This window comes from Triturus cristatus, chromosome 5_2 (assembly GCF_964204655.1).
Source record: "Triturus cristatus chromosome 5_2, aTriCri1.1, whole genome shotgun sequence".
In the NCBI taxonomy this organism is placed as follows: Eukaryota; Metazoa; Chordata; class Amphibia; order Caudata; family Salamandridae; genus Triturus; species Triturus cristatus.
In genome coordinates, this window is record NC_140588.1 from 117,858,358 (window position 1) to 117,872,693 (window position 14,336).

General features: G+C 41.9%; 1 protein-coding gene across 1 annotated transcript in view; it reads right to left on the reverse strand.

The window, feature by feature from the left end:
- Positions 1-13,721, reverse strand: part of CDH18 (cadherin 18) — a 2,052,455-nt gene extending 2,038,734 nt beyond the window's left edge. Inside the window, exon 1 of the mRNA XM_085606897.1 lies at positions 12,871-13,721. The gene's annotated coding sequence lies outside the window, so the exon portion shown is untranslated. The remainder of the gene's footprint in view (positions 1-12,870) is intronic.
- Positions 13,722-14,336: the final 615 nt, after the last annotated feature.

Consider the following 14,336-nt stretch of genomic DNA (forward strand, 5'->3'; position numbering starts at 1 on the left):
TGTCCTGCTTCTATTTCTTCTTACTTATGTTGCTGGGCTGCGTCCCTGCATTCCATGGTGTCATAGCTTAGCAACAGAATGCTCCAGCTTCTTGAAGACTGCATCCTAGGCAGTTGGAGATGTACTACTGTTAGGGCTGGTGGTCCTTTACTTGTACCCTGAAATAAATACTCTAAAAATTCTCTACGTGCTCCATTGGACTCCTTTACAGCATAGCGGATCAAGTGAGGGTTTTTTCAAAAGAGGGAGGATTGTGGCCTGCTTCCATGCGGCCAGGACAAGAGCTTCAATGAAGGACATGGTAATAAGTCTATTGACTTCAAATATAGGTGAAAACAAAAGCTTCCACCTGCTTCAGAATAACAAGTAATATTTTATATCTCCACTACAAATATTTTCCCACACACATTTCAGTAAGAGAAATCTGTTTGTAAAAAAAACATCTAAAATTGGTGCAGAAACTCTGATGTTATAGTTTATTACCTATTTACAAGTTTAAAACCTGTAATGATCTGGTACTCCCACAACGGGGAGAGCAGTTGGCCTAACGGCTAGGGCGGTCGACCTAGAAACTGGGGAACTGGGTTCGAGTCTCGGCAATGACGCTGAACATCCTGTGATTCTATGCAAATCACTTAATCTCCCCGTGCCTAACAAAAAATGAATGCGTCCTCATGTAATGCAACTGGTGCTATGTAAAGTGCTCTGATACCCGAATCGGGTCAAGTTTGTGCTTTATATAAAACTCTGTAAAATAAAATAAATAAAAATAACCCAGAAGTAACAATACCAAGTCCCAATACTAATGGTAGCAGTACTTCTATTTGGAGGAATTCCCATGCACTATTCTCACTGAACTTGTGATTAAGCCTACTGCACGTAATTAGATGATCTGAGATAATGAATCTGTGAGTTTTCCAAACTGCAGCATGCTGTAACCATCCAAATATATAAAGATAATACCTTCAAATGGGAGGACTTAAAATGTCACTTATGTCTTACAACGTTCTTAATTTGTATTAGATTTTTCTTAGATGGTTGCAAATCTCTGACTAGAAGTTGAATCTAAGTGATGACAATTCCAGGCTTCATTCCAAGCAATAGGATGCACACAGTTGTGTGCTGTACCGTGTACTGAAGATTCATGGGTTGAAGTCATCAATGAAGGCATATGATAAAGATTAGACTCCGGACTGCACCTATGGCATCAGTGACACAATAGTCAGAAATATTAAAAACTATGGAAAAACCAACCAGTCCATATATTTAGGGCGATATTCTTCCAAATTTATATCTGCTACAATTAGTCCAGAAGTCTCTCAAAAGCACACATTTTAAAGAATTTCTAGAATACAACCACGGTGTTGTACACCAATTTCCTGAGGACGTACCATTTACTATAAAGATGATGACGAATTATTCATACAGTTACTGGCAAGGGTTTGTTCACAAGCCCAGACGTTCATCAATCCTGGAGAGTCGATTTGGTAAGACAAAATTCCCCATACAGCTGGAAAAGACAAACTTTCTCAACAGGAAGAAGCTGTAGTGTTTGGTAGAAAGGTGTGTTGGGAGAAATAATATAATAACATCAGAATGCTGTGTCATTCTGACAGGTAGAATGTTAACAGGATGAAACATTTTAAGACAGTCCTGGAAGAAATATGAATACTAAGCCACAATTCCTGTACATAAAAATCTGTATTATTAGACAGAGTGGTAGGCATTACCTAAAGTAATAACTAGGAGAGTATTCTAAATAGTTGTGTTCCATGCCAGCCAATATCAGTCTAATAAATATTGGTTAATAATACGCCATGCTACATTCCAGAGATCCTAGATTTGACACAACAAAAGTGTTTATTCTCAAATAGTCTGTTCTAATATATCTCAAGCTTGGGTAAGAATTCATAACCCACCAGCATTTTTACTTAACACTTCAAGATGAATGTGATGACATGTCATCATAAACTAATTGGTCCAATTAACCAGCCTACTAAGATTTGTGCACATCTTTAAACAAATGCAGCAATATGCGCCATTCAGAAATCCTCATTCCTTGAGGTGAGCCTACATTTTCTCCTAAGGCAATCGCTTCATGTTCCTTTATCCTGACTTTGGAGGGAACATATCAGTCTACCAATGAAGTCTCCTAGAAAGTCAGTTCTCTACCTCACTACTTAATTTCCCAAGCACACCCTATTTTTTAAAAAAACAAAATAACAACACTAGGCAGCTGTTCAGCTCAAATGCCAAAACTACAGTTATGTGTTACAAGAGGGGTCCCATCTGAAATGCTCAGGAGCCAAGCAGTCATCAGTGCATTGCCAGCTTGATGGTCCTATAGGGGCTTTCACCATGGAAATGATGGAATGCACATTTTCCAAACATGTTTTTTTATTAGAAAACAAGTGTGGATTTAATCCACTCTCTGTAAGGGATAGGTTGTGGGTTCTTTATAGATATGTTATACATTTTGTGCATGTACTTGATGGTGCAGAGAATGACCCTATATAACCGTGATTTTCAAAGTATGGTCCGGGGACGCATGCGGCCCTTCTGACCTTCAAGTGTCCACTGCCAAATGACTGCACTTGGCTGCTGCTTACTTCAGAAAGCATTGACATTCAGAAAGATGTTAAACGGGCAGCGTTCATTTACAGGCTAACTGAAGTAAATGAAAAAATGGAACAAAGGTGTACTGCAAAACTTAACTTTAGGAACAGATTCATTTTTTGGTTTCACCTGCACAGCGCTTGTGCCGTGCTTGTGAAATCTGTTTATTCATATAAATCTTAAATGGGGTTTATATCCCGTCCTTTCTTTTTATTGGTTCCTTTGCTTGCCAATTACTTTTCCTCCATTTCTATTGGCTTTCACACATTATTTCCTGTTGTTCCTTCTGTGTTTTCTCTTCTCATTGTTCAAAGGCCCAAGTACTTCTTTACATCCACCTAACTTCTTTGCAAGGCTGCTCTCTTGATGCCGACAAAGGTCAGTGTTCTAGTGTTCTTTCTCTCCAGTATGCACCTCAGCTGCACTATGTGTTCAACCCACTTTTTTTAATACAGTGAATTCACACATATGGCTGCTGCTTTCTTAAATTATTTCCTAACATGTTTTTCATTTACCAGAGCTCCCCGGTTTCTCTCACACTCCATGTCTCTCCTTCCCCACGTCTTCACTCCCAAGGCAGCTTGTTTTATGGAGACAGCAGACAGGTAGGCCTCCACCCGCTCACGATGTGTGGCCAACCAGCCCCCGTCTCAGCCCTTTAAGTGATCTGCCAACTGTGACCAGGGCACCCCTGGCTTCCGACAAGGGAGAAAGGTGCTGCTCTCCCTCTTGTGTTAGCTACTGCATTTGGCTTTTGGGGGCCAGAGTGCCCCTAGAAGCTCCCTGGGATGGGGTGGATATGACGGTTCAGCAGTCCTGCCTCCGGCATGCTACTTGTAAATCACCCACCCCCTCCTTGTGCACACATGCCTCCTTCCAAAAAGAGTGGTGACTGCTTATAAAAAAATATTATTTCCTAACACGTTTTTGTTTATTGATGCTCCCCACTTTCCCTCAGACTCCCTGTCTCTCCTTCCCCACTTCCTCACTCTCAAAGCAGATTGTTTTAAGGAGACGGCAAACAGGCAGGTATTCCAGGCCTAATTGTAATCCTCCCTGGCATAAGCTATATATCTTTGGCATAACTATAGCCATGCTTGCCATTTTATTGTGCATTCTTGGCATTAAGACATCCATCCCTGGCATAATAATGTAAATTTGCGACATACTGAGGACATCCTTGGCCTATTTCTGGCTATTTCTGACTGTAATTGGAGTGTACACCTCTGGTATAATCATAGCACAAATGTGTCCACACATAGCATAATGGTAACTGCTCCTGCTAAAATGTTGGCCATTCGAGACACATTGTGTTCAGCACAAAATACTGTCTTTCTCAATAAACAAGGCATAACAGTTTAACAGATTTTCAGTACCTTATATTGCACAACTGCTCACCAAGCTACAACTTACACCAAAAACCAACGTATTATTATTCACATAGGTGAAACCGATTGTATTTTCCAATGCTTGTTCAAGACATTTTGCAACCGTGTAAAAGCATGATAAAGTCTCTTCAAAATTCAAAACGTGTATTTTATTGACATGCAGAAACATTTCATCTTAGTACACCATATTATATCTGGGCATTCAGAAGTATTTTTATATACTGAGTTTTCAAAAATAAATGGAAAAATATTCATGCCTCCTCACACCCTTACATCAATATCCATAGAGAATTAAGAGGCAAATAAGTTCTCACATGGTGCCCTTTGGGTGGTCAGGATGAGATCATACATGGACAACATTATAATGTATCAAAATGAAACACAGGAGAAGGTATTATATAGTAAATATCCTGAACTCATATATTTCAAGGTACTCTTATATGTCATAATGAAGAAAAAGGAGGCAAAGTGAAATTAGGCACTTGCCTAGGATAAAATAATTTGGTCAAGTGGGGAAGCTGGAATTTATCCTAGGTTTTCTTGGTTCACTTCTTGTTTGAATCACAAATTCAGTTCATCAAACCCAGCTTGATGCACATGCATGTTTACAAGTTTCTGGCACATAGTATCACATTCAAATCCTAGCTCTTCACATCAGCATATCCTCATGCTCTGTGTTCCACCTTGGAAGAAAAGATGAGGTCTATCCATTTACCTTTGGATGGCAGACCGAAAACTCAAAGGGACCTTGATCCACCTGTTTGAAAAGAGGTTAAAAAATTACTCATAGTGTCTACATTTATTGTTCTTTATAGCGATACCTTTCCAGTTTTTATTGAACAATTTGATAGATTTGCCCTTCATTTTTTATGATCAATGAATCCTGAGCCTCACACTTATTTTTTTTGTACAGGATGTAAATTAAATGCTTCCTTCTACTAATGTTGATTTGGACTCCAAAGGTCCCTACATTTTATTTGAACATTGGAATGTTGAGCACTCCATTGCAGTAGAAGCCCGCAGAACAACATTCTAATGTTGTTTTGCATTCACAGCTGCTGCTGTGAACAAAGGTCTCTCTGGCCGTGAGGGGATTTAAATCCCCTCGGGCTCCAAGAGGCCTTTCTTTTTACCAATTAGAACATTCTGCCCTCTGGAACGGAATGTTCTAATAGCCTTAGAGCTCTCCTAGCGGGCTCTAGCAGCCATTAAAGACCCGCTCCCATGTTAAAGGCCCTCGCATTTGGCTTGGGCCTTTAACGCTGGAGCGGGCCTTCAATGGCTAGTAGAGCCCGCTAGGTCGGGTTCTCAGGCTATATTATTGTTCTATGTTGTTAATGGCCCCATGAAAGAATCTTCTTTACCTTACTCTACCAGAACTGTCGAAAAGTTAACAAAATCTTGTGAATTACCACTGTTTTATTAAGGTTTGAGCCAGATTAGCCTAAGATTTGAATCTAAAGTTACCTGGTTATACTGGAGCTAATTTATGATTGTTATTACAAGGATGTGGATACTAATCAAACTAAGCTATTTAAATTCGCATTTATTATCTAAGCTTCTAAAACACGTTTGACTATGATTTTCCTGGGATATGTTGTGATAGGGTATGAAGATTAATTAAAGAAAAATGGCTATGTTAGAGTATTTTAAAAACAGGTATGCAACCACAAAAGATGAACACTGTGAAAGAGGATGAAGATATTCTGCTAACACTGATTATCTATCTCTGAGTGTAAAAATGTTGAACGATCTCAGGTACAATCCCCAGTTCTTGCGAGTTGAACACATCCCTTTCTCTTCAAAGCTCAGTAAGTGTTGTGAGAAACAATGTTCTTGACATGTGTATACCAAAAGAAAGATGCAAACCTATAACAGTACAGGAACACTATTCTTAAATCCAAAAATCCTGAAAATATGCCAAGCAATGCGCCCTTTTACCAGGAAATTATATAATTCCTTCCCTGAGAGCATTCATTGTTTCTGAAAAACTCCTATGGGAGTGTACACAGAGGAAGACGACCATGAGTGTTCTTAGAACAAGGCTGCACCAAACTTAAAACCCATCCAATTATTTATGTTCATAATACCTTGAAGAACAAAGCAAATTTATAAATGTGCCTGATAGTATGTGCTAGCATCAATGCTATGTGAGTGAAGTCTCAAGGTCCAGATTTGGCCTCCAACATAAACAGAACGAGCAGAATGCCTGGAACTCATTGTTTATGGTGAAATACATCACCAGTGAGTATAGTCTATCCTCCCTCGAAAGTTTATTTACTTTCACTAAAGGTTTCCTGAGAGATGCAGAGTGCCCAACTTTGGACATCTGCAATACGTAATTATGTGTTGTTTTCCAGACAGCTGTGCGAATTCTCTTTAGTTCATTTTAGCTGAAATTTAAGGTAATTCTAATTTCTCTCAGAACTCTTGATTAGAATACTTATTAAACATCTAATTACAAATTCTGAGTCTTCATGCTAGCGACAAAGAAAGAATAATACTGTGCACGAGGAACAACCTATAAGTATTGAGTTATAATACCAGGGATTCCATAATATCTGTATAAAGGCCTATCTCTAAAATCTTTATAATCAGCAAATTATGACACACTCAGTTGCCGATCATAAAAAGAAGACGTCAGAGCTGGACTATTTTAGGTTATTACAGCCGAATTCTACCATCACAATGCCTACTGCCAAACCCAGCAGTCGAGGTGGAAGGCAGGTTGAAGCTGCTGATTACAGCAACAAATACAGAAAGTTGCTATATTTTTTAGCTTAAAATGAAAAGCAGAGAGAGCATGTTTATTTTTTTACTCATAAGATGGAGAAAAGCTAAAACCTTTCTGCATGTGTCTACACATTTCGAGCTACTTCAGCTTCTATTGGTTTTTTAACTGACTTGTATTGAACTGTTTCTAATATCTATTTCTAATATCTGATTGCAACAAATGTCTAAAAGGTTTTTGATGTGTTTAATTTTGCACTAAACGTTTTATGTCATGTTTACAAACATGCTCGCTCTTTCATATGAAAGAGCTTCGCACCAAGGTTTTAAGTGGTTTTTGGTAAAGGTTATGGTGTGACCATGTATTATATGGAATAAAGTACCCAATAGCATACATGATAAGGATATTGCAAGTCACCTCTGAGTTCTATAACCTTATAAAAGAACTCGGCCTTGTTCCTCTACATGGCTATGGAACTCCTCTGTGACATGCAACATCTTTTTAATGAGCGGCAGGGGGTACATTATCTTATATACAATACATGGGATTCTGCAATCTCTGTATAAAATCGTATCCCTGATTTCTTTATAATAGACGACTTATGACCCACTCAGTCGCCTATGATAAAACAATTATGCAGTCTCTCGACTGTAATAAGTTATTACAGTTGGGTTCTGACATCACAATGCCTGCTTCCTTCCATTCCTGTAAATATCATATAAATGCTTATTACTTCAATTGTGTATGCCTGGTCTTTTTTAATGTTTCATTCTTTGTAATTTTGATTGACTAAATTATTAGTTTTGATTTGCTCCAGTTGATTGGTTCTACATGTCAATGCTCATGCAAACAAATTTGACCTTTCCTTAAGTGATCCCCCTTTTGGCCATTGTCATATACTATATTTGATACCCAAGCTCACAAGGGGTTACTGGGTTATAGATTTTTTCTTTTACTGCAAGCAGCCTGGGGAAAGGCATGTCAGGTCCTGGGGAATAGTTAAAGCAGCTGTTTAAAGAACAAAACACAAAAGTGGCTTTTCTTTCTTCCTTCTAGCTTTACGGTGACAGGCAGAAAGAAGACATTTATGACACATTGTTTATTTTTTACTCTCTTCAGGTAATTATAGAAAAGTTAAAAAGCTTCCGCATGTTTCTATACATTCCAAGCTAGTCCGCCTTTAAAAAAATTACTTGTATTAAATTGATCCTACCATCTTTTTGTACAAACATTTAAATGCTTTTGTGATGCGTTTAATTTTGTAATAGAGATTTTATTTTAAATTTTCATGTTTATAAATGCGCTCTCTCTTTTATACAAAAGAACAACGCACAAAGGATTTAAGTGGTTTGGGGAAAAGGTGTAGGCATTACCATGTATTACAAGAAATAAAGTACCCCCTATTGTATATGTTAAGGATACTGCATGTCATTTTGGAGTTCCACAACCTTATAAAGGAGCTCGGCCTTCTGCCTCTTTTCTCCATATGATCAAGGATCGCCTCTGTGACTTGCAATATGCTTATAATATAGAGTAGGGGGGACATTTACATACTTAACAGTTGTATTTAGTTCAGTGCACTAAAAGCATGGAATAGTTTTAGGAGTCTTGTCTACAAATTTACTAGAATCCTTATGATACAGAGACCAGACTAGCTTACAATTTCCCCAGAGGATCCACCTTTTCTAACCTCTCCATGCCATAGCTGGCACGTTAGTGGCCGCCCTATATGGCATTCTGCATGGTTTATTGCCAGCCACCTGGAATTTGAACTGTGGCATGCCAATCCCTTTTTAAATGTTGTATTCTGAAAGGCAACATGGTATCTATTTTAAATCAGTTCAAATGTCTTTATGCTAATTCAGTAGGCCCTTACAGACAACAAAGCACAGAAATATAGCAGTAGCAAATATTTGGGGTTGAAAAATAGTGCACACAGCATGCAAGGAAGATTCCTCACAACCGCAGAATGAGATACAACCATAGAGAGCACCAGCCTCCCCTAGTCACAGTACATGGTTGACTCAGGTGTAATTCTCGCTCTTACAAAGCCAGGCCAACGTATGTGTGGAATGGACACAGGCTGCATGGCTCAGGTTTTTTGTCAGGAATCCTTTTAATTCGAGCTGGTGGCCCCAAGAATAAAAGATGGCATCCTGAACTCTACTCACACTCCTGATAGTACCTAGAATAAAAAAGAAGGTACCAGAGATACACCATGAGTAGGTGGTAACAGCTGTCACCAGTTTCTCAGGTTACCCCAAGTGCTATGGGGCTCTTTCACCCATCCATAAAGTGTTCTGACATTACACTCCAGGGCGTACCTTTTGGAGCTGTGCACTTGGGCAATTCCACGGTAGGTGTGGAGATACTAGCCCTGCACCTACTGCGCAACAGACCATAGCGTGCATTACATTCTATGACCAAAGTAGCACTCTAACTTTATATTGTCACCAAGAAAAGGCGTTGTTGCAGTGATGGTTGGCTACGTCACAGATTCGTAGAGTGTGTGAGCTGTGACACCCTTGGCCAGAAGCTCTTGCAAAGTAGTACACGTTGGGTAATTGGATGAGTGAGGGAAGAAGCAGATGGCTCCGAGGACAGGGGAAGCAGTCGGACCCATAGCAGTCAGAGCGGTATATAATAAAAGAGCAAAAATAAACTCAACCACCCAAAAGACAAGCTAGGTATTGTTGTCTTTCGAATGCTGTCGTGGTTTACAAATTGAAATGCAAACAACAAACTATTTTAAAATTAAACCACAACAGACTACGTCACGTCACCTGTTATTTGATAAAGCAAAATGTGCCCCGTCTAGACAATGACATTTAAGCTGGAAAACAAATTGTACCAGTAGGCAGCGCCATCACTTCTCCAGACAACACCTTGGAGCAAGAGGCGTCACACATCTGTGTTCTTCGGTCACACAATCACAGAAAGGAAACTAACCCTCCGTGTAGAGAAGCCAGAGTGACCCTAAAAGAGACGAAGACAGGTGCGTGACCGTGACAAATGAAAGCCACCATGAACAGAACGTGGCCCAGTGGACGCTTAGGAAAATGTGGCTCAAATTGTTAATTGCGATTGATACATTTCGTGTTTGGTGGTGCTGCCAGTGTATACGTGCAATGGGTGGTTGATTTCATTGGAAACCTTGAACGCGCTTTCCTCACAGTGATTACAAATGTCACTTAATAGCGTCCTCGTGAAGCACGTGGGGCTTCGTTAAATGGCGCATTTCCCGAATAGTGAAAATCATGTCCAGTAATCTTCAAATGCAGGACGCAAAGATGCGGGGGAGGGGTCAAATGTGGAATTTGTTCAGGAGAAGATCGTGTAGGCAGATCGCTATCAACAATCCCCCTGCTTGGGGAGACCATAGAAAGACTAGGCATCAAATGATACAGAAACTGCCTGGCTCGTTTCTACGGGAAACTTAAAGCTAATGTCAGGTCCCCCGGGCACGCAAGGGTCATATTTTGTTATTACCTTTCCTGTCTACGTTGTTCCGTTTTTTCATTTGTACCAGCCGACGATGTCTGGGCAAATGTGCAGTTGATGCAAATATCCTGGGAGATCGGCAGAATGTGGGCCGTTTTCTCCCAGTCGCACCCGTCCCCACACAAGAAAACATACAATGGTTTATATTTGGCCTGAGTCGGGGTTTGACTGATGTCTTATCAGGGACTGCTTTATGGCGCAATCGAGTAACGCTGGCTGCTCATTAATTACTTGCTTGCAAGGTCGCATTTTACCCTTGAACTCTCCCTGGCACACTGCTTTAGGAGCCCAGCATCCCTTGGTGACCTCACGCCTCTAGCATTGAGCATTTGGCACTCTCACTACACTTGCTAAGAAAAAACAAATTACGTTCACTCTTATTTTTTTTATTTAGGGATTTTTAGAGCACGACAGCTACTCCAAAGAGTGTATCTTATTCTGCACACTCACTCTTATGTTGTTCACTGCTCCACACTAGGCTCTCTTTTCCTTTGTTGGGCAGTGACACTGGCATGTAGGTATGGCTTTGGCACGTGTGCGCTAGGCAAATGCCCAGGGCGCTGTCCTCCAGAGAGGCGCATGAGTTGCTTTCACTAGTTTCCTTGCAACCTGAGTCAGAAGTAATGTGTGTTTAAACACTGTTCCTAAAGGCTGCTGGTGTTCCTCTCTGCTTTTTGTCTGCTTATTGTTTTGATGGCACTCCTATATCTTCCCCCCATTCATCTTCCTCATGCTCCTCACAAATGTAGGCAACAAAAACTAATTCAAGAGGACGAGTGTGTGTGTGTGGGGTGGGGGGAGTGGGGCATTTGGTTTTTCCAGGGTGTTATCTAAGCAAATGCCAGATATACTCACTGGTCTGGCCCCCAACACTTTTTTTCTACTGCATGGTGTCAACATGAAGGCCCTGGGCGTTTGCGTAGAGTGCCCATTGAATAATACATCCCTTGTTATGTTCCCTTGGCTAAGAGCCCCTCAGTACATTCCTGTACTGAAGTTCAGGTGTAAATAGCATTCAATAGTGCTCAGACCAAGGGAGTCTGCATACTAATTTTTCATTTGAGTCACTAGTTCCCAGTTCACTCAATAATGCAAGCTAAATTGGCAAATATGGGCCCCATTTCTAAAGATTTAGTGGCAATTTACTCTTGTATTACTCCTGGCTTTCTCCTGAATCCCAGGAGCTATCCAGGAGTTAACCAAGAATACACCCAGCTAACTTCTTAAATTCAGGAGTAAGCGATTAAAGAGTAAACCTCAGATAAGCACATTAAAATCTTTGTGAATAAACCCTATATCATTCTAACAGAGACATAAAAATAAGTGCTTGGTCCAAAATGGTACAATGGGCCTTTAAGAATTCAGCATCTCACAGACATGATAGGCCTTAGGCTGAGCATGGTCTTGTGAGGGGTGCCCCCTTCCAACATGTGACATATGTCACTGTCTTCAAAGGAAGAGCAACTCGTGGTAACAGGCCTGGCTGGTGGATTTTTTCTGCCCACCTTGATGTCTTGTTGACTGTAGCAGGTGGTCACGTGATAGCTGCGACACTGTGAAAGGATCAAAATGGGGAAATGAGAGCACACTGTACAAACTGGCACAATGCGCGAGCACCTCGGACCTGCTGTATCAGCATGGATACTAGCAACCAGATAAGTGGGTTAGTCTCACACTAATCAAAACATCCTAGCCAGTTACCACAGTCTGCTAGGTGGGAGAGCACAGCATATTCTTGCAAGTAAATTATGGTATTATGTTATGCTATGCTATGTTATGATATGCTATGTTATGTTATGTATTGTTATGTTATGCTATGCTATGTTATGTAATGTTATGTTATGTTATGTTATGTTATGTTGCGCTGTGCTGTGCTATGTTATGCTAAGCTATGTTATGTTAAGTTATGTTATGGTAAGTTATGTTATGTTATGCTATGTTATGTTATGTTTTGCTATGGCATGTTATGTTGTGTTATGTCATGTGATTGTCATTAAAGTCCAAAGTCTTCGTAAGTGTCTACTATGTGCTCCTCGTTATATAGTTCACTATTACGTCCTATGTATAACGCACATGTAGAAAGATGCATCATTTAATAGGCCTAGTGTTTGTCGTCAATCTACAGATGAAATGATAAGCTTTCATTCATACTCTGAGACACTTGCAATGTGAACAAGAAAATTAATCATTTTGAGACTACTTAAAACTAAAAGGCAGCATCATTTATTTTTCGTGTAAACAACCCAGGTCTTGAAAACACATATAGGGGTCTGGAACCAATCATGAACTTTTAGTAGGAAGGGCTGCCATTAAAAGCGCCAACTAACGACAGATCTGTTTTTTTAGCTTTATGTATCGACGACTAGGTTTCCAGCATCTGAGGGCTGGGGTGGGGGTGATTAAAATGAATGCTCGAATTCAATTAGTCCACTTACCTGTAGTTTTTGTTACCTTTTTTTCTATGTCTTTCTAAGTCCAAATATCAACCCGATACAATTGTGTGAGTCACCCTCTCTTTCATGTCTCCCCAATCGCATCCTCTCGTTTTAGTTTCAAGATACATGTCATGCACTCAGGAAGCGAAGCAACACAACCGCATCTGGCAATTTATACTCAAAAATAATATAAAGGTACCTTTTCGGGTCATCCACGAAATAGGCTTGTCTTGGGACAGTTATGTAAGGCAGGAGCTGAAAGTCCCCTGCTATGCTCTTGTTAACCCCACGGTGGCAAGGACAGAGTGACAGGGGCGGTCATCTCCTCCTGCCACCATCCTCTGCAATGAGGAATCTAGGTTCCACTGCCAGTGGCCTTATCCCGACCTCCGCAGACCCTCGCGCTGTCCGCTGTTCAGTGCACCCCCGCAGCCTGGGCACCACTATCCGTGTCAGAAAGGATGGCACAGGAAAACAGCCATTGTAATAATACGACCAAAATGGGAGTGCGAAGTTCTTAATTCTTTCGGACAAGAAAAACAGCAAGCACGTTATCCCCACAACTTGCTGAAGGAGCCACCGGGCGAAGCAGTAGTGATAATACCACGGACACGATCCAGAGACGCAGCCTGCCCTTCCGACAAGCGCATATTAATCAGCACACACAGGAAAAAAATCACCAGGGCACTACTCAAACAGGAACCAAAGCCATATCCGAAGGATGCAGCAGCACACGCGTGACAAGATCCTCACGTCCTGTGCTGCCCCTAGCCAAGATGTGTCTGGCACTTGTCAGCAGCAGTTCACAAAGAGCGTGCAGTTCACAACGAGCGTGCTGCGGGCTACCTGGGCTGACTCGCCCTAACCGGTGGCCATGAAGTTAGAGCGCGCGCAGGTGGCGCGTGGGTGCGCGGGTGCTGTGGGCGCAGCTGCTCGCGGTCCTCGGAGAGGCAGCCTTCCTCAGCTCTGTGCACCTCCAGCGCGCGCCTGGGCTGCTGCCGGGCTCCGCTTCTGCAGTCCGGAGCGGCGCCGCCGATTGGCTGCCACTAACAGCTTGTCTGCCTGCCTCCCTGCTCCCCCTCCCTTTCGACCACTCCGTCTCTACCTTTTCCCTCCCTGCCCCTTTCTCGCCGGCGTTTTTCTTTCACCTCCGTCCTCTCCCGACGGCAAAGCGCGAGCCCTCCTCCCAGGCTGGCAGGCACCTGGAGGCGCAGCGCTGCCCCTCGCTAGCCTCCTTCAGCAAAGTCATCCTGCGCGGAGGGTGATTAATGCACACCCGCGTCCGGCATCACTCGGAGAGGGGGGAAATCACCCTTAGTGGTGCGGCTCTTGAGAAATGACAGCGAGGACTCGGCGGCAGTTAGCCTATCAATCCTGCGAGCAGGGCGGGGGGCTCCAGGGCGCCCGGCTGTCAGATGGAGTGGGAGTGTACGGAAGACGGCGAGCACCGAGGCGCTGGGGTGACACGCCGGTAATGCGTTTTCATCTCTTCATGGGGAAAAGTCGCCACACTCTGCCCGACATTTAACTTCGAGTTCATTGGTCACCGGCCCTTCGTCCAGCAGTGCCTGTGAGAACTCACTTGGAAAATGTCCTTTATAGATTTTCTGCATATATTAGGCACTTGGCGAAATGCTTTATTTGTTCTATCTAAACATAAATATA